The sequence below is a fragment of the Musca autumnalis genome, unplaced genomic scaffold, assembly GCF_047663935.1.
Source record: "Musca autumnalis isolate F117 unplaced genomic scaffold, ASM4766393v1 scaffold_5, whole genome shotgun sequence".
In the NCBI taxonomy this organism is placed as follows: domain Eukaryota; kingdom Metazoa; phylum Arthropoda; class Insecta; order Diptera; family Muscidae; genus Musca; species Musca autumnalis.
Window position 1 is genome coordinate 1,084,133 of NW_027412088.1, and position 23,120 is coordinate 1,107,252.

A 23,120-nucleotide genomic window follows, 5' to 3' on the forward strand; every position below is an offset into this window, starting at 1 on the left:
AATTGTACCAAATTTAGTACCACTTAGTACTTTTCGTACCCATAAGTACGAATTTTCAAAACTATTTCCATTCTATTCTCTAACATCAGCCTTAATTCAAATTTCAGGATTCCAGCTCTATCCGTTCGCCTAAATCGTAATTGTTCCAAATTTAGTATCATTTAGTACTTTTCGTACCCATAAGTACGAATATTCAAAACTACTTTCGTTCTACTCTCCAAGAATAGCCTTAGTTCAAAATTTCAGGATTCCAGCTCCATCCGTTCGCCCAAATCGTAATTGTACCAAATTTAGTACCACTTAGTACTTTTCGTACCCATAAGTACGAATTTTCAAAACTACTTTCGTTCTACTCTCCAACAGTAGCCTAGGTCAAAATTTCAGGATTCCAGCTCCATCCGTTCGCCCAAATCGTAATTGTACCAAATTTAGTACTTTTCGTACACATAAGAACGAATTTTAAAAACTACTTCCATTCTACCCTCCAACTATATCTTTAATCCAAAATTTCAGGATTCCAGCACTATCCGTTCGCTTAAATCATAATTGTACTAAATTTAGTATCATTTAGTACATTGCGTACCCATAAGTACGAATTTTCAAAACTACTTCCATTCTACTCACCAACAGTAACCTTAGTTCAAAATTTCAGGATTCCAGCTCTATCCGTTCGCCCAAATCGTAATTGTACCAAATTTAGTACCATTTAGTACTTTTCATAACCATGAGTACGAATTTTCAAAACTACTTCAATTTAAACCTCCAACTGAAGCCTTAATTCAAAATTTCAGGATTCCAGCTCTATCCGCTCAGCCTAAATCCAAATTGTACAAAATTTAGTACAGTTGAATCTCGATTATCCGTGAATCGATTATCCGGGAACCTCCATTATCCGTGATAGAAAAGAAATGTTGGACTTTTTTGCATTTCTTCTATTTTTCGTTATAAACTTCATTACCAGGAAGTAAAAACACAGTTTCCAATTAATTTGATTAAGCAAATAAAAGGTAAACAGACGAAAACTGGAAATTCTCCCGTATTACACAATTTGTGTATTGTGGTATCACAAAAACCATGGGACAAAGTCAATTCAGATGAATCTGATGATGATATTATGTATCCTTCTAAAGTTTTGGTGGATTACCGTAACAAATTTAATAAAAAATTGCATATTTTCATATTATTGTACAATATTATGCCATTTTTACCTAAAAATATCTTCAAAAACTGCATAAAAGCATTGCCTCCGTTATCCGGGAAAATCGATTATCCGTAATGTACCATTTAGTACTTGTCGTACACATAAGTACGAATTTTCAAAACTGCTTCCATTCTACTCTCTAACAGCAGCCTTAATTCAAATTTCAGGATTCCAACTATATCCGTTCAGCCTATATCCAAATTGTACCAAATTTTGTACCCTTTAGTACTTTTCGTACCCATATGTACGAATTTTCAAAACTACTTCCTTTCTACTCTCTAACATCAGGATTCCAACTCTATCCGTTCGCCTGAATCATAATTGCACCAATTTTAGTATCATTTATTACTTTTCGTACCCATAAGTACGAATTTTCAAAACTACTCCCATGCTACCCTCCAACTGTAGCTTTAATTCAAAAATTTTAGCATTCCAGCTGTATCCGTTCAACCTATATCCAAATTGTACCAAATTTAGTACCATTTAGTACTTTTTGTACCCATAAGTACGAATTTTCAAACTACTTCCATTTTACTCTCGAACAGTAGCCTTAGTTCAAAATTTCAGGATTCCAACTCTATCCGTTCGCCCAAATCATAAGTGTACCAAATTTAGTACCATTTAGTACTTTTCGTGCCCATATGTACGAATTTTCAAAACTACTTCCATTCTACTCACCAACAGTAACCTTAGTTCAAAATTTCAGGATTCCACCTCCATCCGTTCGCCCACGTCGTAATTGTACCAAATTTAGTACAATTTAGTACTTTTCGTACCCATAAGTACGAATTTTCAAAACTACTTCCATGCTACCCTCCAACTGTAGCCTTAATTCAAACATTTCAGGATTCCAGCTCTATCCGTTCAACCTATATCCAAATTGTACCAAATTTAGTACCCTTTAGTACCCTTTAGTACTTTTCGTACCCATAAGTACGAATGTTCAAAACTACTTCCATTTTACTCTCCAACTTAGTTCAAAATTTCAGGATTCCAACTCTATCCGTTCGCCCAAATCATAAGTGTACCAAATTTAGTACCATTTAGTACTTTTCGTACCCATATGTACGAATTTTCAAAACAACGTCCATTCTACCCTCTAACAGTAGCCTTAGTTCAAAATTTCAGGATTCCAGCTCCATCCGTTCGCCCACGTCGTAATTGTACCAAATGTAGTACAATTTAGTACTTTTCGTAACCATAAGTACGAATTTTCAAAACTACTTCCATGCTACCCTCCAACTGTAGCCTTAATTCAAAAATTTCAGGATTCCAGCTCTATCCGTTCAACCTTTATCCAAATTGTACCAAATTTAGTACCCTTTAGTACTTTTCGTACCCATAAGTACGAATGTTCAAAACTACTTCCATTTTACTCTCCAACAGTAACCTTAGTTCAAAATTTCAGGATTCCAACTCTATCCGTTCGCCCAAATCATAAGGGTACCAAATTTAGTACCATTTAGTACTTTTCGCACCCATAAGTACGAATTTTCAAAACTACTTCCATGCTACCCTCCAACTGTAGCCTTAATTCAAAAATTTCAGGATTCCAGCTCTATCCGTTCAACCTATATCCAAATTGTACCAAATTTAGTACCATTTAGTACTTTTTGTACCCATAAGTACGAATTTTCAAACTACTTCCATTTTACTCTCGAACAGTAGCCTTAGTTCAAAATTTCAGGATTCCAACTCTATCCGTTCGCCCAAATCATAAGTGTACCAAATTTAGTACCATTTAGTACTTTTCGTGCCCATATGTACGAATTTTCAAAACTACTTCCATTCTACTCACCAACAGTAACCTTAGTTCAAAATTTCAGGATTCCACCTCCATCCGTTCGCCCACGTCGTAATTGTACCAAATTTAGTACAATTTAGTACTTTTCGTACCCATAAGTACGAATTTTCAAAACTACTTCCATGCTACCCTCCAACTGTAGCCTTAATTCAAACATTTCAGGATTCCAGCTCTATCCGTTCAACCTATATCCAAATTGTACCAAATTTAGTACCCTTTAGTACTTTTCGTACCCATAAGTACGAATGTTCAAAACTACTTCCATTTTACTCTGCAACAGTAACCTTAGTTCAAAATTTCAGGATTCCAACTCTATCCGTTCGCCCAAATCATAAGGGTACCAAATTTAGTACCATTTAGTACTTTTCGCACCCATAAGTACGAATTTTCAAAACTACGTCCATTCTACTCTCCAACAGTAGCCTTAATTCAAAATTTCAGGATTCCAGCTCTATCCGTTCGCACAAATCATAATTGTACCAAATTTAGTACCATTTAGTACTTTTCGTACACATGTGTACACTTTTCCTAAACCACCTCCTATGTCAACCGTACCTTTTAACCTTGATTCTCACACCAAATTTCAACCTATAACCTTTATCCGTTCGCAAAGTACGAATTGGCACCAAATTTAGTACACTTTAGTACTTTTCGTACACTTTGGTACACCTTTCTAACTCTCCATCAGTGACCTTCATTCCAAATTTCAAAGTTCTAGCTTTACCGGTTCGCCAAATACAAACGGTACCATATTTAGTACCTTTTAGTACTTTTAGTACCCTTCCAGTTCGAATTTCCAAAAACCAAGCCTTATCTGTCACCTTCGGACCAAGAGTGGCCCTCACCCAAAATTTCATGATTCTAGCTTCAGCCGTTTCGTCTGGGCGTTGATGAATCAATCAGTCAATCAGTCAGTCAGTGAATCAGTCACTCTACTCTTTTATTAATATAGATAGATTCAAACGAACCGGCTAAAATAAGCGAAGTAATCGGGTCTGTCCCCCAAAAAATATATATTTTCTTGAAGAGCGAAATTATAGCTGTCTTCTAAAAAAATTCCAACAAAATCGGAGTGTGTTTAGTAGAGTTAGTCAATGTTAGAGTCATTTTATGCAAAAATAGTCCATTTAACCCACATGTATAATCGAAAGCCCAACGGGAACGACCCCAAGCGAAAACTCTCCGATTTTTTTCAAGTTTTGTCCGAAGATAGGGTTTGTTGCGCTGATTACGGAAATGTATAATTTTCAACGGTTGCGGATCCGGTTCGCCGGTTATTAGACCCGAAAGGCCAAATTTAAAAACCGGGTTAGACCCGGTTCTACTGAACCGATTACTGCAAAGTGGATATCGCTCGAAAGCTTACGGAAGTATCTAACACAGTGTCGTTACTTTAACCGGTTCGCCTCATAATGTACTTACGCGGCTAATTTTTTATTTGACCTTTAGATCGAGATATCTCGAAAATGGTAAGTCTTTTTAAGAATCATAAAGACCAATCTTGTTGACAATTATTGAATCTACTTTTACTTTTACTTTACTTTACTTTTACTTTAGCGGGCTTTTGCTAAGTATTACCGTTTTTGAGAAAAATTAAAAAAAAAACTGAATAATGCCTCCAAAAATGACCTTTGACCCCGAATAACTTGTTTTGCACACATGGGATCGATGGGGACTTTTAGGACGTTGCTTCTAATGGCCAACCCTAGCTCTCCACCAAAATTCAGCTTTGTGGGAATTTTTGCTATTTCCCCCTTTATACGCATGTCTATTTTGACCGGACTATTATTTCGGACTGGTTTTCGTTCGACATACATACATTAAAAGGCTGTAATAGCCTCTTTATATTACAGCTTTTTTGCGAATTTAAATTGATTTTGGCCCGTCGTTTGACTAGGTCGCCATAACAAGCAGTAATAATTATTTTGAGGTTATTTTGAAGCCCGCAGGCCTGATCTCTAATAAAAATTGTATGTCCTCTCTTTGAGCTGTCCAAAAACTAACCTTTTGAATTTATTTTAAAAATATTTTCCAAAACAATACACATACACACACAAATATCAACTTCACACTGACAAAAGTCAATGTCACAGTACGAAAAAAAATTTTACACAACTGGAAGAACTGTCATACCTTGTTGTTATACAATGGTTTACCACGGTTATATGTTCATAGTTTACAATAGACTAAAAGACCAATCCTAGGAATTGGGTCACTATAGTAGGGAAAATGCAACGCTCTTAGTTTTCCCTATTTCCATTTTTCTATTTGTTGCCTTTTAACAGCTATAAAAACACAGTCATTTGGAACATTAGCCGACCAGGCAAATTTTACTGAAAAACTCAAATTAAATTGCCAAACAGAAATGACCAATAAATGGTCTCTTTCAGAACTGCAAGAATCTACTAATTATACCCTCAGCCTTTAGGCTAAGGAGGGTATATACACTTTGATACGATGAAAATGTGCCTCATCGAAATAATGGTTTTAGACCCCAAGTATGTTTGGACGAAATGTGTTTCAGACAATTTGGAGTCGATCTAGCCATGTCCGTCCGTCTGTCTGTCTGTCTGTCTGTCCTGCTGGCTGGAGCGCACGATAACTCTCGAACCGATGAACCGATTCGGTTCAAATTTTGGCTTTCGTAATGTTTTGCCCAAACTTAGTTTAAGTTCGAAGATGGGCTATATCGGTCCACTCTTTCCAGTACCTCCCCCACAAAAGTTCGAAAAAGTTCGGAAAATTTGTGCGCACGATAACTCTTTAAGGGGGTAACCGATTTGGTTCATACTTTGCTCATCGTCAAATATGTACCAGACTTAGAAGAGGTTCCAATATGGACTCAATAGGTCTACTCCTTCGGGTACCTCCCACACAAAATTTCGGATAAGTTCACTTTAGGACCTGCTCTCGAATCGCTTTGGTTTTTGTTTTAGCAACCTGTATTCACTGCCCCCCATACCACGGTACAAATTTCAGCGGGGGCAAGTCCAAACTTCCTGAGAAAATAGCTTGAAAGTTTCACAAAACCCCTATGACACTGTGTGGGGTGGTTGGAGCGCAAGATAACTCTCCAACGGATCTGCTGATTGGGTCCAAATTTTGGCCTTAGTAATATTTTGTCCAAACATAGTTTAAGTTCGAAGATAAGCCATATCGGTCCACTCCTTCAGGTACCTCCCCCACAAAATTTCAAAAATGTTCGGAACAATTATTCGTACGTTAACTTTTGAAGGGAGTGGCCGAATTGGTCCATACTTAAGACATCTTAATATATCTACGAGATATAGATAAGGTTCGAATATGGACTATATTTGTCCACTCCGTCCCGTACCTCCCACACAAAATTTTGGATAAGTTCACTTTAAGATCTGCTATTGTATCACTTTGATTTTTGTTGAAGCAACTTGCATTCGCTGCCTCAATTATGATGGTAAAAGTTTTTTCAGGGGCAAAACCACACTTCTTAAGCAGACAGCCCAAAGGGAGTAAAACCCCCCTATGGCAAGGTATGTAGTGGCTGGAAATCGACTTCCATCATGGTCAATGTCGATCCATTCTTTTAAGTAATTCCCCCGCAAAACTTCTGCTCTTTAATCTAATCAACATATTTGTCGGTTCATGCGTTCAAAATTTTTAAAACCCTCTAAATACCTACGTTTTATGGGAAAAAATTGTTTCAATATACACAGGCTGAGGGTATATCTCTGTCGGCCAAGCCGACTGATACTTTTTTTACTTGTTTTTACTATTTTTTCCGATAATAAAAAGGAAAAATGTTATCGTAGTAAAAATTAGTAGCTTCTTGCGGGTTCTGGAACAGAGCAAAAGGGACACTTAAAGCACAAAGGTTCAAAACCTACTTTGGTCAAACAATTTATGGGAAGTCTATTATGTACGACTTGCGAAAAAAAAAACTAGAAACTAATTTTCTTTTGATTATTTCGTTTCGATATACATATCTCTTGCATTTCATATTGGCGGATATAAAAGCGAGAAAATGCAAGACATGACATGCATGTTTAACACCTTGGCTGCAACAATGATGCACTCAAATGCACTCAGTAACGTGTCATTTGTTTTACAGAAATTCACGAAAGTCTTAATCGTCGTAAATAATTTCTTACATTTTTCCAAATTTCTATCAAATTTACAATTGGTGTCGTGGTCTTACAAGCGATAAAAACTTACGTTTCCAGCAATCAATCGCGTTAGCAGTTGCTATCAACTCGAACACAACAATTCTCCATTTCTATTCGTTTTCTCCTGAACAAGAGGGGTCTCTGCCTATTGTTGACATTTTCCTTTACTTACTACGGCAACTAAATGTATAACCGAGTGATCACCTCCCAGAAAATTTCCTCCATCGAAATGAGAGAGATATAAACAAACCACATTTCATTTCTTTTTCGTGGGGAGACAAATGTTGTGATTTTCTAAAAATACTTGGGGTTCAGGCAATAAATAGACAACAACGAAACGCAGTGCCCCGCGCACGCAAGCCTGAGGCAATGAATAAAACTTAAATGACATAACAGCAAAACAAGAATATTTGTGTCGAATATTGTTAATAGAACGAAAGTCTTATATGTAAAGACCAGTGGGACACAGTGGGTGATGATAAAAAAACATGACAATTCCATGACTTCTGATAATGAAGGAATCATTTGATGTTTCTTTTAATGAAAGCAATGTCATCATGTACATGAACATACATATGTATATTAGGGTTATTACTTTTTGACCTATTTGCTCAAAAATGATTTCCGGTATTGAGAATGGACGAACTTTTGCCTAATAATGTTAAAAATAACATTCATTCCATTTAATTATTAAAAATGTCATGCACAAACCACTTTAATTTTTTTTAACTACTATAAAATGAAAAAAATTATTTCCTGTTGCACGAATGAGTGGCCTTTTGCCTATCAATAACTAAAATAACTTTTATTCCATTTAAATATTGAAAAGGGTCACGCAGAAACCACTTTCAATTGATAAGATATATAAAATAAAGTTAGATATTATATAAAATTATACAGCGTTGGTCACATAATTAAAAATGTCTTCAAAATTAGTGGTATTTAATAAAGTATTTACATTAATATATTCTCAGTACATAATTATCACACCTTCAAAACAAACTATTGATTTTATAAATTCTGATCCATCTGGACTAAATTTTATCAATATGTCGTGTTGAATGCCACGACACAGTTTCAATATTTTTCTAAAAATAAAGCGAATGGGAGATAATTTAATGAGACTGCAAGATAAAATTTTTCATTAATCCGTCATCATTTATCTTGAATAGTATATACCTATTTTCACACATTCTAATTATATTCGGAAAACCTCAATATACTCTATGGATATAATCAAGTTATACTGTTAAATGTGTCCATATATTACGTGTTCATCTAGTGCTTTGTTGGTAGTTATGTAATGGTAGGTCTTGGCCTTGTGCAGACGTGTTATTCTGAATTAGAAATTGTGTTCTAAATTGATCCTTCTTCACAAAGGATATATGTATTTCGGGTGATTTACTATCCGAAAAGAATTTCCTTAAATAAATACACGACATTTAACAATTTTTTAAAAGTTTTTGCACTTCATATTAAAAAACGGTTAACAATTCAAATAATTTCAGATCCAATTGTACCTTTACTTTTAAAGTTTTGCCAACTTTCTGGCGTTTGAGATTTTATGTGAAAAATTAATTTTTCTTTCTAATAATGATTTGTTCACTACGTCATCAATAAGAATTAACATCTATATAAATTCATTTTTGTATGTTAATTGATTTAAATGAAAAAATGCTAGGTGTGTCTTCGAAAAATCGTATATTTTAAATCAACCACGGATGATACAATTTCCATATGTTATTGAATCTGCTTTGGTACATCATAGAGAAGGATTTTGAATTCGACAATGTGTCAATATACCCCAACAAAACTCTTAGCTAGCTTAAATAATTTTGCTCCAAGGTGGTGTGCTAATTACGTGACCAACACAGTATGTATGTAATGATATGGGGATAAAATTAGCGAGAAACAAAAGCTTATATCATTTTGGTTATGTCGTGCGGCTTTAAAGCTTGTTTTGAGTTAAAGTGATTCAAAAAAAATCAAAAAGTCCATTTATAAAAACTTTAAAAGCTTTTTTATCGAATCACAGTATAATTATAATTTTATCTAATCTTAGGTAGAAGCTCATCAAAATATAATACAGGGATTCGAGGTTGTAAAAAAGTCATAACCCTAATGTAAATACGTAATTTCTTCAAAGATGCTTGAAATTAAAAATATGATCACAAAAGTCTAAGAATGTCAATAACCGTCATTGGTTGAAAAACATTATGTATAAGAGATGTTAAAAATAATAATAGAAATAAAGAATGATAAAAGATCTCACACAGTGACAATAACAATTTTCGTACAGTCCCACCATACCAGTTGTTGATATTTTTCGAATGTTTGCCACAACTTTCGAAAACGATATCATTTTCGAACATTTGGTGAAAGTTTTTACAAATAGTTTCGAGAAACATTTTTTACTTTAGATTTTGTTTGTTTGTTTTTGTTTCAAAAAATAATTTTATTCTATAACCACTAATATAACTATGTCCAGTAGAAGTGGGAAAATAATCTAAAAAAACATATCGCACCTGTTTAGCAAAATGGTAGTAACTCAAAGTTCTGTATTGTTCAGTAGAGACAAAACACTGTTGATGGCATAACGGTATTTTTTGACGAAAGAGTGGACAAAGTAATGAGACACTTTTACAGTTGGTGGAGCTGATCATAAATTATCGTTTTTTTTTAACAAAAAGTGAAAATGATTACTTAAGTCTGGAGTATTCCCCCATTAGATTAACTTCATCATTATTTTATATTACAGAGAGTAATGTTTAAAAAACGCACTGACAGCCTGCAAAATTTACTGATAGCTACTAATATCATGAATTCATCCCGGCGAAGGGAATTATCTGGTGTTTTTGTTTTTGGAAAGCCGAAAAGTGATCATCATTCTCATTAACATGAGAATACTCGATGCTTAAAGAGTTCAGGTTTTCACTAGAAAGCCAATTGATAATTCCCTTCGCCGAGATGATATCATTATTAATAAAGAAATAACTAAATAAAAACAGACCTCGAGATTGAATAAATCTTCAAATTATTTACATTTTGATTAATCGAATTCTATTCATGCATCACCATTAGCAGAGAATTCAGAAGAAAAACTGGCTGCTTTATTGTAAACCAAACATTAATTAACAACTGTTGATTTTGTGTCCAATACAAGGGCTCTTTAAAAGTTGGCAATTTTCTTTGGTTATTGTTGCCACCAGGTCTGTTCTACATTTAAAAATTCTTCCTAAACCGAATACCTTCTTTCATTCTCATAGTCATACTGAGAATCACTTTGGAATGTGTCCGCGTCTGTGCCAAAATGATTTCCACACATCATCCATTTCAAATTACTTTGTTATCGATTTAGATTTTTGATGAATAAATACACGAAACGACAGATTTATGGCGGTGCTTAATACCCCCATAATTGACTGCGTACATCAAGTGAATTGTTTTTGTGATAATATTCTATAATGGGGGCACGGTGTGGTATGTAGAGACGTCCATGTGTGCATATCATTTCATGGAGTCTTAATAAATACTGAGTAAAATCATACCATACCGGAAGCTCAGCTGAATATTTCAGCGAGACATTCTGAGTTCCTGCAGTTATTGTCGATACTGCATGAGAAAACAAATTACCAGATATTTTCATCATATTTTGATATAACTATACACTTCAAATAGATTATATATTGATCAATAAACGCTTTTCTTCGTTTGTAATGGAAACATCCACATATCCAGGGGCAGATGTTCCATCGGACCATATCCTGTTAATGACAAAAATACGAGCAAAATTGAAGAGACACCCAAAGAGAACAATACGTGGAAAACTCAATACTGGAAAACTGGAGGAACCAAGAGTTAAGACCAGAATGAAAGAGATCATTGATCAAGAATTTAGAAGAATTGAAGCTACAGATAGTGAACAGATGTGGAATTCTGTTAAAAATACGCTAAAATCCATAGCGGACAATAATCTAGGAATCATGAAAAAACCACAAAAGAATGAATGGATGACAAAGGAGATACTGGATCTGATGGAGGAACGTCGAAAACATAAAAATCGAAACTACGAAATATACTACGAATTAAATAGAGAAATACAATCTGCAATCAGAAATGCGAAAAATAATCTCATAAACAGACAATGCCAGGAGATTGAAAGATTGCAACAGTTAAATGACGATTTCAATCTTCACAAGAAAATCAAAGAAATGGCAGGCGTATATCACAAATCAATACCAACAATTTTATACAATAATGAAAATGAACCTATTTTTGATAAATCGGAAAAGATGGCAATATGGAAAGATTACATAAAGCTCCTGTTTACCGACCAGAACCGATCTACCTATGAGATGATGAGAAATGAACCGCCTGAAGGAACATATATAACCAAGCAAGAAATTGAGTCAGCGATAAAATCCTTAAAAGTTAAAAAAGCATGTGGTCCTGACGAGATTCCATCGGAAATACTAAAGTTAATAGAGGGAGATAACATTAATATCCTGAACAAGCTATTCAACTACATATATGAGACCGGAGAATACACAAATGATTGGCTGAGATCAACGTTTATAACGATCCCAAAGAAAAACCAACCGAAACACTGCAGTGACTATAGACTTATCAGCTTAATGAGCCATGCTTTGAAGATTTTTCTAAAAATAATTCATGGGCGAATATATGAGAAGTGTGAGAAAGTTATGGGTGCATCCCAATTTGGTTTTAAAGAAGGCATGGGAACACGAGAAGCTCTTTCATCCCTACAAATCCTAGTCCAAAAATGCAAAACTGTTCAAAAAGATGTATACATATGCTTTATCGACTACGAGAAGGCTTTTGACACAGTACAACATGATAAATTGATAGAGGTTCTAACGTCCATTGGTATTGGACAGAATGAAATTCGATGCATAAAAAGCTTGTATTGGCACCAGACTGCACATGTGGATGTAAATGGAGAATGTACAGAAGACATAAAAATATCTAAAGGTGTGAGACAAGGATGCATATTTTCCCCCCTATTGTTGAATGTCTACTCCGAAAGAATATTCCAAGAAACAATCAACGATATCAAAAAAGGAATTCTTATAAATGGTACTTTTCTCAACAATATTAGATATGCAGACGACACAACCATACTAGCTGACAGCTTTGCAGGACTCCAATACCTACTACATAGACTGGCAGCACACAGTGAAAGCTATGGTTTAAAGATAAACATTAGAAAGACTAAGTATATGGTTATTTCCAAAGAGAGTATGGGCAATCAAACGCCTTTAAAAATAAAAAATATCGACGTGGAAAGAGTACATAGTTTTAAATACCTTGGTGCCACAATAAATGACAAGTGGAGCATTTCAAACGAAATAAGAAGCAGAATTGAAATGGCGAGAGAAGCTTTCATAAAATACAAGAAAATTTTTGTGAGTCATGATATCAATATAAAGTCAAAATTAAGATATCTGAAAACATATGTATGGTCAGTTTTGCTATATGGAGTCGAAATGTGGACCCTGAAGGCAGCCGACATGAAGAAGCTTGAAGCTTTCGAGTTTTGGACCTACAGACGAATTCTAAAAATACCATGGACCAAGTTTGTAACGAGCAATGAAGTGCTGCAAAGAATACATCAAGAAAAAGAGCTTATACGTACAATAAAGAAACGAAAAACTGCTTATCTTGGACACATCATGCGAAACAACAAATACAAACTACTCCAAAACATTATCCGATGCAAAATAGAGGGAAGACAGTCCAGGGGAAGAAAAGAGAAATCTTGGATAAATAATATTCAGGAATGGACCGGTATAAATGATGTTGCAACTCTACTCAGCGAGTGCAGAAATCGACAATCTTTTGCTGAAATAATCAACAACTTATAAACACATATATGTACCGAATATACTGTAATACATTTTATGTAACTGCATTGATCACCATAAATTCGTAAAACGAATAGGCAAATAAAGAAGAAGATACACTTCAAAGGGGCCGATATTTTATTTATGGATTGTTAATGGAAAACAAATGCCCTAAGGATTATCCGATTATGCAATATTATGACTTGTTTCATCAACAAACGAAGTAATTGATAAAAATCTATAGTCAGGTGTAACTGATTTTGACCAATGTTGCAGACTTTGTTCCAGTTTCAAAACAGGTTTAGGGAATTCAAAAATAAAGTGGGTACCCAGTAAAAATTTGGTAGGCACATATAATAACTTGCTACATTACGGAGTAATGAGAGCGCATTAAGAGCCAGTACATATACAATGGCTTACACCTAACTACTTACTTTACTTATTACTCATTAATGAGTACGGTGGCAAAGAGCTTGTGAGTCTGATAAACAAAATATGGGAAGACGAAAAATTACCAGAAGACTGGTTAGAAGGAATAATAATTAAAATCCCAAAAAAGGAGATCTTTCTCAGTGTAAGAACTACAGGGGAATATCACTGTTATCAATACCATCAAAGATTCTGATACAAATCTTTTTAAATAGGATAAGTGTAACAATTGAATCTAAACTTCGCAAGCAGCAGGCAGGATTTCGGGCAAATAAAATATGCGTTGACCACATAAATACACTCCGATTCATATATATCTCACCTTCGTTGATTATTCTACTGCTTTCGATAGTGTTTACCGACAAAAATATGGAGTATTCTTAGCTCGCTTGCCATCCTCAAGAAATTGATCAACCTCATAAAATCGCAATATGAAGACTTTAAGTGCAGAGTTCTACACAATGGACGCCTCTAAGAACCGTTCTTTCATACGTCGGGTGTAAGACAAGGCTGTTTGCTTTCACCTATTTTTCGACAAAATTCTCACTGACACAATCGATCATAAAAAATCGAGGAATTCAATCAAGGTTAACGGAGAGTTTAGAGGACCTGAATTATGCAGATTACATATTACATGCAGTCAAAAAAAAAATCTCGTCAAATAATTGTACAGGAATACAAGTTGTAAAAAAGTCATAATCCTAATGTACATCCATGTGTTCATGTTCCTAACATACATTCTGCATTCTGCAGGTGTTGAATTAATAAAACACAATATCGTTCTATTCACGATTTTTTACCAAAAACAACGACTAGAAAATGTTTGTACTGGACCAAAGGAAAACTATTTTTCTTCAAAATTATTGAATAAGTGAATATTTTTCAAGGCTCTTTTTCCAAAACTGTTTCGATGTTATTCACCGTTACTATTCTATTCACAATATTCTACAAGTGGTCTTAAGACACAACGTTCGGACTCGGCGATTAACACTATGTCCCACATCATAGAACCAATATAAATCAGGGTGCACTAATTGATATAAGACAACTCTACCTTGTACCTTCTGGGATGTTAGCGGAACAATTATTATAGTAACATAACTTACACCTAGCAACCTTTTCCCCTATCATATTACATTTTTCAAATATTTCCAATAGATCCTTAAGAAGCGATAAATTAATATCAGAAATACAATGTGATTCATTCTTAGACAGAAGAATCTCAAGTATTTTAGATTGAAATAAGTTCAAGTGCGAGCTCCACCCCATTACACAATAGTTCTTTAAAGGTCGTCTATCTGTAATAAATGATTTATTTTCAATATTGTATCAAATTCCTAATCATCTTTCCAAATCCGTAAAATTAACGCCTAAATTGTCTATCCAAAGATCGGATGTTATGGCTGCAGTTCCATTTTTTATAGCTGTTCCTATTTCAAGTTTTTTCTGATCTTTTCCCCAGCTATCTTGCATATCCGGTGTGATATTTTTGTGGAATCGGATAACATGTGCAGTATTTCCGTAATTTGTGCTTCGATTGCACCAGTTTTATACCCTCCACCATAGGATGGGGGTATATTAAGTTTGTCACTACGTTTGTAACTACTCGAAACAATCATTGTAGACCCCACAAAGTATATATATTCTTGATCAGCGTGCAATTCTACATCGATATATCCATGTCCGTCCGTCTGTCCGTCTGTGGAAATCACTCTAGCGTCCGAACGGATTGACGTAGGTGGATGAAATTTTGGGAAAATCTATTATATGTACGTAGGACTTTTGGTATTGAAAGCGGGCTATGTAGGTCCACGCTTTCGTGTGGACCCAAACCAAAATGACGCGTCGCCCTTTTAAGGAATTTATAAGATATTTGTCCCATTTTACCACCGAATTGGTTGTAAATTTCTATTTTGTGTCTCCAGAGGCCAAAAAACATTCCTACCAAAGTTGGTTTATATAGGTCCACGTTTTGGTATAGCCCCCATATAACGCCCCATATAAAGTACGCGTCATTTTAATATATTTTGAATGTATTAGTCCCATTTGCCAACAGAATCGGTTGTAACTTTGTATTTTGTGTTTCGAGAGGCTAAGAAACATTTCCACCGTAAAGTGTTTATATAGGTCCACGTTTTGATATAGCCCCCATAGGACGATATCTCCCGATTTTCGGTATTTTGAAGGTGTTGGCCTCATTATCACACCGAGATGGCTGAAATTTGGTATTTAGTCTTCGTTGGGGTATAAAACTTTCCCCCATAAATTTTTAGATATAGGTCCACGCCATCATATAGCCCCCATAGAACGGTACCTTCCGATTTTCGGTATTTTGAAGTTTGTGGCCACATTAATCCACCGAAATGGCTGAAATTTGTGGTGGAGGGTATAAAAAGTACGGCCCGACCGAATTAAACGCTTTTCCTACTTGTTCCTTTATGTTATCGAAAAAAATAGTAAAAATTTGTAGATTCTTGCAGTTCTGGAACAGACCATATATTATTCTAATTTTGTTGTTTTATGATTTTAAAGGAAAATTTGAAGAAAAAAATGTTAGAGTTCTTTCTCTTTTCCGTCAAAATTTCGTACAATAATGAATATATTCCGTTGCAACCAATTTTTGCTTTATAGTTCACCAATTGGCGAAAGTGTTTAGATCATTAGATCACAAGGACTTCTAATTGTGGCATAAAATTGAAATAAAGTTACAGTAAATATTATAACTTTTGAAGCGCATAGAAACCGCGTAATAGTGGAAATGACATGATGTAGCATCTGTTGCATATTAGGGTGTAAAAAACAGTAAAATGGCTATGATTTCCACGAAGTACATTTTATACGCATCCGATTTCAATGCGATCCATCGAGAACCGTGGATGTATCATCGCACTCAATTTTTAGGAAAAATCTATTATATCTCTGGATTCGCGATAGTTTTTAAATATCTGTTTTCGCAAATTTTAAACACGCGTATCGATCTATTTATTTAAGTAGAACTGACACTTCCAAAACTGGTTTAATACACGATATTTTCAAACATTTTTTGCAAATTTTTGAAATTTGAAGGGTATCATATAAAAATGCCAATTCGTGAGTACTACAATTACATAATAAGCTTTTACACAAATCTAGTTGCGTGTCCGGACTAGAGCAAAAATTCCAAAACCACCTGTTCTTTTTCTTCAAAATGTCAGCATCTTTTTGACGCGGTTAGAGTTGAAAATTCGAAAAAACGATACCTAGGAAGCTTAATGTCTGAAGTGTATTCTTTAACTTTCTCTTTGAGCATTAAGCTGTATATTGTGTTCTAAAGCTAACGATTGGACAATAACAAACAAAAACGTGTTTACTTCAACATATTTTTCCCTATTTTATTACATTAATGTGGTCACAGCTTCCGCACAAATAATTATTTTAAAAAATTCCTCGGTGGATCGTGCTAAAGCAGTTCATTTTACCGATGTACGTTCAGAGTTTGTGCGGCTGTACAACAGTTCGCGTGTTACAATACACCACACATGCGCTTCAACATAAGTTAAATTTCTATAAATATGGCTTTGTTAACCTCTTAGTCCAGTTACTCTACAGTCAATCTTTATAATATTTTAAGCATTCAAAGTTTCAAATCGAAACTGCATTATGGTATGAACGTTTTTGTTCTGGTACTACCTTGGTTCATATGGTAACCCCCTTAGTTGGGATATTCATAAAATGTCATAATTTTCAAGTATTTACCGAAAACATGGGATATTTTGGAACCTCCAATACATTTCGAAAACATTAATTTGACAACTTCCATTACAAGTAGTTATTGATTTTTAGTTATTATTGTTGTACTAAATGGGTTCATTTTTTATTTATACATTCTACTATCTTTTCTTAAGTACGTAAATCGACTGACCAATTATCTGTTGTTTTTTTTTTAAATTGATACAAAACAATTTTCCATTTCTTTTCTTTTCCTCGAAAACTATTGCTTGACAAACTGTATATAAATGTGCATATGAATTGAATACTTTTGGGTCAAAACATACTAAAAATACCAAAATACGTTGTGCTAGTTAATAAATCAGAAACTCACCTTGTTGTAGAAAAAATATAGCTTTGGTTTCTTGTAAATAATAGTCGATATAGAGATTGGTCCAAAAATAATCCTTTTTCGGTTGGTACGTAGAGGCAAGTAGAAAAATATTGATATGATTTTTTTACGCTAGTAGTTGTTGTTTTTGTTCTGGTTGCAGCTTCCTTATACTTTTCACTTTTTATAGATCATTATCAGGGACATCAGTCGAATGTTGTCGTGATGGCGAGGCGAGCGAAGCGTTACGATTTGTTGACGATGACGAAGGCGTTGGTGACAAATATTTTGAAAATTAAAAGAAAAGAACACTTACACACAGACACACACCAATCTTAAAAATTATTCACAATTTGTTGTCGTTGCTTATTTGTCTTTCTTTTGTGATTTTTATTTTATATATTTTAATTACTTTGATAAAATATTTCTTTTTTATGGGCTGCTTTTTGATACTCTAAATATTTATCCACTTTTCAAAATTACAGAAACACAGAGTTGCATTACATTGCTCTGCCCTGTTTTCAATCACACACTCACTCAATTACTCACTTCAATAGATCGTTAGATTTTTCACTTCAAATCGATTTTGATGATTTTTTAATTATTTTTGGATTAGCGAAAAGACGGTGGCGATCATAGCGGACGACGGTGTGGTGGACCAACAAATCTTTACTGAGGACCCCAGCCAACTAATCTCTCATTCTCAAGCGAAAATCTTCCGCTTTTCAAACGAACGTTGCACCGACCGATTCTTTTCACAACATCTGTATCTGTTTTATTTTTGTGAAATTTCTCAATAGACAACCAAACACTTCGACACACTCAAGCATATGGCATATGGGCACATACATACACACGTACATAATGTAGAGATTCGATTTAATGTAGTGGCTCTGGACGTGTTCTACACCTCATGCTGATGCTGTTGCTGCCACCACTGACGCTGTCATTTATCTCAGTTTGTTCGGTGACGCTTGTTTGCTCTTCGATTCGCTTCGTTCGTTGCGGCTAGCTTTGATTTGTTTTCCTTTCCTTTTGACTGCGTTTATTCGTTTCGGTGGCACTGTCACTCTGTCACCTAACCTTGCTCAATTTCGTCGTCTTTCATTTGCTGCGTTGCCGTTGATGCTTTCCATTCGTTCCTTATGTGACGTATAAGTCACTTGTGTGAGGAAAATTCAAGTGTGAGCGCATGTGATTGCTTTAACGAACAGCCTGGCTGTGGCCTATGCCCGTGTCGGTATCGTTGTCGATGTCCGTCTCTATGAGTGAGTGACTGGTGTGCCAGCCTGGCTGCTGCTGCCTGTTTGCTTGGCTTTATTCAATGTTGACGTTTTAATTGGTTTTTATGATCTTGTATGACGTATTCCTCGTCTGTGTAAATGTCTGCATCATTGAGTGTGGATGTGTGGGTAAAAAGCCTGTCACATTGTCACTGCCATCGATGTCCATGCAATGTTTTAATGCCAATATGACTGACTGAGTGGCAGTCAACCAAGTAACAGAATACCACAATTGAGTTCTTATTTGGCTTGGATTGAACTTGAATGGTAGCAGCCACTGTTACTGAAGCCCAGAACAGTCACCACCACAAACACACACACACCGTTAAAAGCGTTTGTTTTATCTGCAAATAAAAGAAGCAGCGAGTAAATTTATGAACATTAATAAACGTAATGGAAAATGGATTCAACAGCAACTTAAAACACGATAATTAAAGATGTTTTCAAAAATGAAAGTTCAGAAAGTCACTTGTAATGAAATAAGGGAATATGTGTTCGTGTATCCTTGCAGTTTTTAGGCGTAAATATCACAAAAAATACTGCGTTTTATGACTTTTATATTCAAATACGCTGAATAGTATACGCTATTTAAGAAAAATATTATTTATTATAAAAACAATATTAAAGCTATACTTTTCTACAGAAAATAAAATAGCGTACCGGATTATTTAAATGTTTATTTTGTTGAGTCAAAATTACGTACATATCTAAATACATTTTAATGTGCGATATTTTTTTTAAACACAGCATTTTCAATATACGGCGATGCAAATGCATCAGAGTAAATGTGACCTGTTCTGCTTTCATTATCAGGCTGTTGTTTTTCCCGTTTGTATAGACCTTGGAAGAACTATTTAAAATTTTCTAGGAATTTATGATTACCTACATTTTGTCTTTGTTAGTACAGTCTGTCGCAAAAGTTAGTATTCAGTATTATAACTTATTGAAAACAACAAACAATAATTTTATTTGATAGTCACGAAGGTAGTCTTTGGTGATAACAATTAAAAGTGTACAATACTTGCGGTTCGAATTCCAAAAAGTCCAAAATTTATATAGCAAAAGTTAGTATGCATCGCAGAACCCTTGTGGAACCGTGTAAAAAATTCTTGATATTTCTGTACAAAAAAACTAAATATGTATTTAAGATCCTGAAGAGGCTATTAATTAGTTTTAGTGGCAGTTATAGTACTTATATAGGCAAATCCACCGCACATTGGATCGTAAAACCAAGAAAAAATGGTCATCTTTAAATATAACTACTGTAGTGTCAAAATTCCGTGTGTTATGTCCTGTTTATGAATTCTAAAGGCATTAAATGATCAGAAAAGCGGTAAAGTTGCAATATGCGGTGATCTTGATCGAGTTTTAACTTTTCCTGTTTGAAAAAACTCGAATTTATTGAAGGAAACCCATACTTTTGGGGCTATTGTCCTTTTGGAACGTGTAAGGACTCTCCTTTTGAGTTAATTTTCTTTTCAAACTGTGCCCCTTTTCATATTTCCAACCAATATAAATAGTAGGGGAACCTTAATTTCCGATCCGTAACATGGGGCGCCTTCGCTACGTTTTTGTTCAAAATGTTCTCATATTGACCCCGTTAAAGTTTTTTTTTCAAATATTGTTTTTGGTAAATATATTAACATACCTTGACTAGAACTTTTGATGTATAAATGGCTATAATTTGTTTTTAAAATATTATTTTTGAGAAATTACAAAATCGATATGGAGCATTCACCAACGGACTGTAATGTACCATACTTCTTCCTTAAATATAAACATTATGCAAAAAAGGAAAATGTTTTCTATTGAATAATCAAAAATTTTTCTTAAATTAATAATATACTGACATTTCGACGCCTCCAAACAATAGTATGCTAAGTCGACTTAGCATGTTTTCAAGTTATTTACATTTTTATATTTAACGTCCTTTAACTTAAATTCTGTCAAATTTTGGTAATAATCGGACAATCCGAACAGAAGTTATAAACAAATATTTACTCAGCATAGTACTGAAGGTCAAAGAAATTTCCAAACTTTAAGAGCTTGTCCTGCAAAACTCACTGTTCAGAATTAGCAAACTATTATTTGGAGGTGTCGAACGTCCTTTAACTTAAATTCTGTCAAATTTTGGTAATGATCGGTCAATCCAAACAGAAGTTGTAAACAAATATTGACTTAGCATAGTACTGAAGTTCAAAAAAATGTCCACACTTTGAGAGCTTCTCCTGCAAAACTCACTTTTTAGACTTAGCATACTATTATTTGAAGGTGTCGATTTGTAGTTTATTTTTTTCATGGAAATTATTGCGATTTCTATTCTTCAGTAGATGTCTTCTAACGGTATAAAACCATGTTTTTCCCAATACCCTGAAAACACAAAACCGCGTGCGTCTGCTATCATACGTATGACACAACTCCCAACTTTAGGGAGATGACAGATCTTCGTTGAACTCACAATTTCAACGGATATTTTCTAGCACTTGTAGTTTTCGAGATAATGGACGATGGGGTAGCCGCCCCATGTTACCAGAATCACTTTTTGAGCCGATGTATGCATGTCCGTCCATCTGTCCATGTATTTTTGTAATCAAAGTACAATTCGCATTTATTGTTCGATTCAAATAAAAATTGGGGAACATCATTTTCTTGGCCAAAGGACGCTATTTATTTTGGAAAAAATCGGTTCAGATTTGGATATATGTAGCTCCCATAAGTATTTTCGCTCGGTTTTAGGTGCATATTTGGTGCACCAATTGCACAACGTATGTCCGATTGTGATAAAAATTTGGAGCATGTGACTGGAAGCAATTTTGACTATTCTGCTGAAATCCGTTGAAATTTGGATATATCTCCCAAATATATTTTCGACCGATTTCATGTGTTTGGTGGGCCAAAAACGCTTATACTTATGTAAACTTTTTTTGTGAAATTTTATAACAATACTGACCTATTAAAATTAGTTAAGATTATTAAAATATGTATATGTATGTATTTAAATCCGTCCGAATTCATTTGTACGCACATCTTCTTTCATATTTAGTTAACTCATAAGCCGTAATACATATGTATGAACATATGTATGTACTGGAAACATGAAATGCGGGCAATAAATCCACCGTTTTACTCAACAAAGGAATAAGCCATGACCTGTGGAGCTAAGTAATTTCATTACTGAAGGGAAACTACAGTTAGTCAACTTAATTATTGCAAAACAAAAATTACTACAAAATTTTAAATAAAATACAATTTTATTGGTATAAATAAATATAATTATTAATATTTTTGTTAACATGTTTATTAATAAAATAAAATAAAAAACTAGCTAAATTTCACTAAAAAATTCTTAAAATTTACAAGAAGGAGAACAACTCATTATTTGTACTGTCAACCAAAGGATTGTAAAATTCACAACTTTTCAGTCTTTCACGGTTTTTTTCGAAAAGTGTGCTCTAATATTTTGTGTGCCCACCTTGGGCATCAATAACAGCTTGTAACGTCTCTGAATTTAATAAATAAGTTTCGGAATGTCATATTCCAATGGTATATTTTTGCCATTATTTTTTAATGCATTTTAATTAGTTTCTCCTGTTAGTAGGCGACCTATTCCCGACTTTTTTTCTTTAGCTGTACCCATGAATTGTCAATGGAGTTATTATCTAGTCTTTGGACTGGGGTATCAATGACTTTGGTGCAGTTGTATAACAAACAAATCTTACATAAATAAGATTTATGCTTAGGGTTGTTGTCTTGGTAGTACTAATATTGCAATTTGTTTGAATTTTCAGGGTCAACAGGCCCAAATTTCTTGTCCTTTTGGTTAAATCATTTTTTAAAACATATAAATAAACTTTCCCCCCGTCATTGTTTCCTCCAAAATGTGGATGTTACCAACGTCACTGCTTGATACACAACCCCATACCATAATTGATAGTTTTCCGAACATTACGTTATCTATTAAATTTTATGTTTTCCATGGCTGTAAGGGGTTTTTGGCCCATCGGGATGGTACAACATAATTTAAGTCTCATCAGAAAATATAACGTCATCCTAATACATAAGATGGCGTGAAAAGTTGTCTGTAACAAATCTGAATATTTTCTACAGCGACTGTCACTGAAAATGATGTAACCTGAAATAAAAAATGTAAACGTTGATAACTTGGAAACGAGATGAGATTTTTTAACAATTAAAAACAAAACAATTTTGTAGGCTGAAAAGTTGTATTTAAAATGGTATACAAAAATATTCCGTTTGCAGTACTGTTATACTAAAATTTTACCGGAAAACAAAGAAATTGACATTTTTAAATTGAGCAT

General features: G+C 34.3%; 1 protein-coding gene across 1 annotated transcript in view; it reads right to left on the reverse strand.

Annotated features, from left to right (window-relative positions):
• The window catches only part of Stacl (SH3 and cysteine-rich domain-containing protein), a 427,746-nt gene that overhangs the window by 360,096 nt on the left and 44,530 nt on the right, over positions 1–23,120 (reverse strand). Inside the window, exon 2 of the mRNA XM_073988359.1 lies at positions 17,522–19,145. The gene's annotated coding sequence lies outside the window, so the exon portion shown is untranslated. The remainder of the gene's footprint in view (positions 1–17,521; positions 19,146–23,120) is intronic.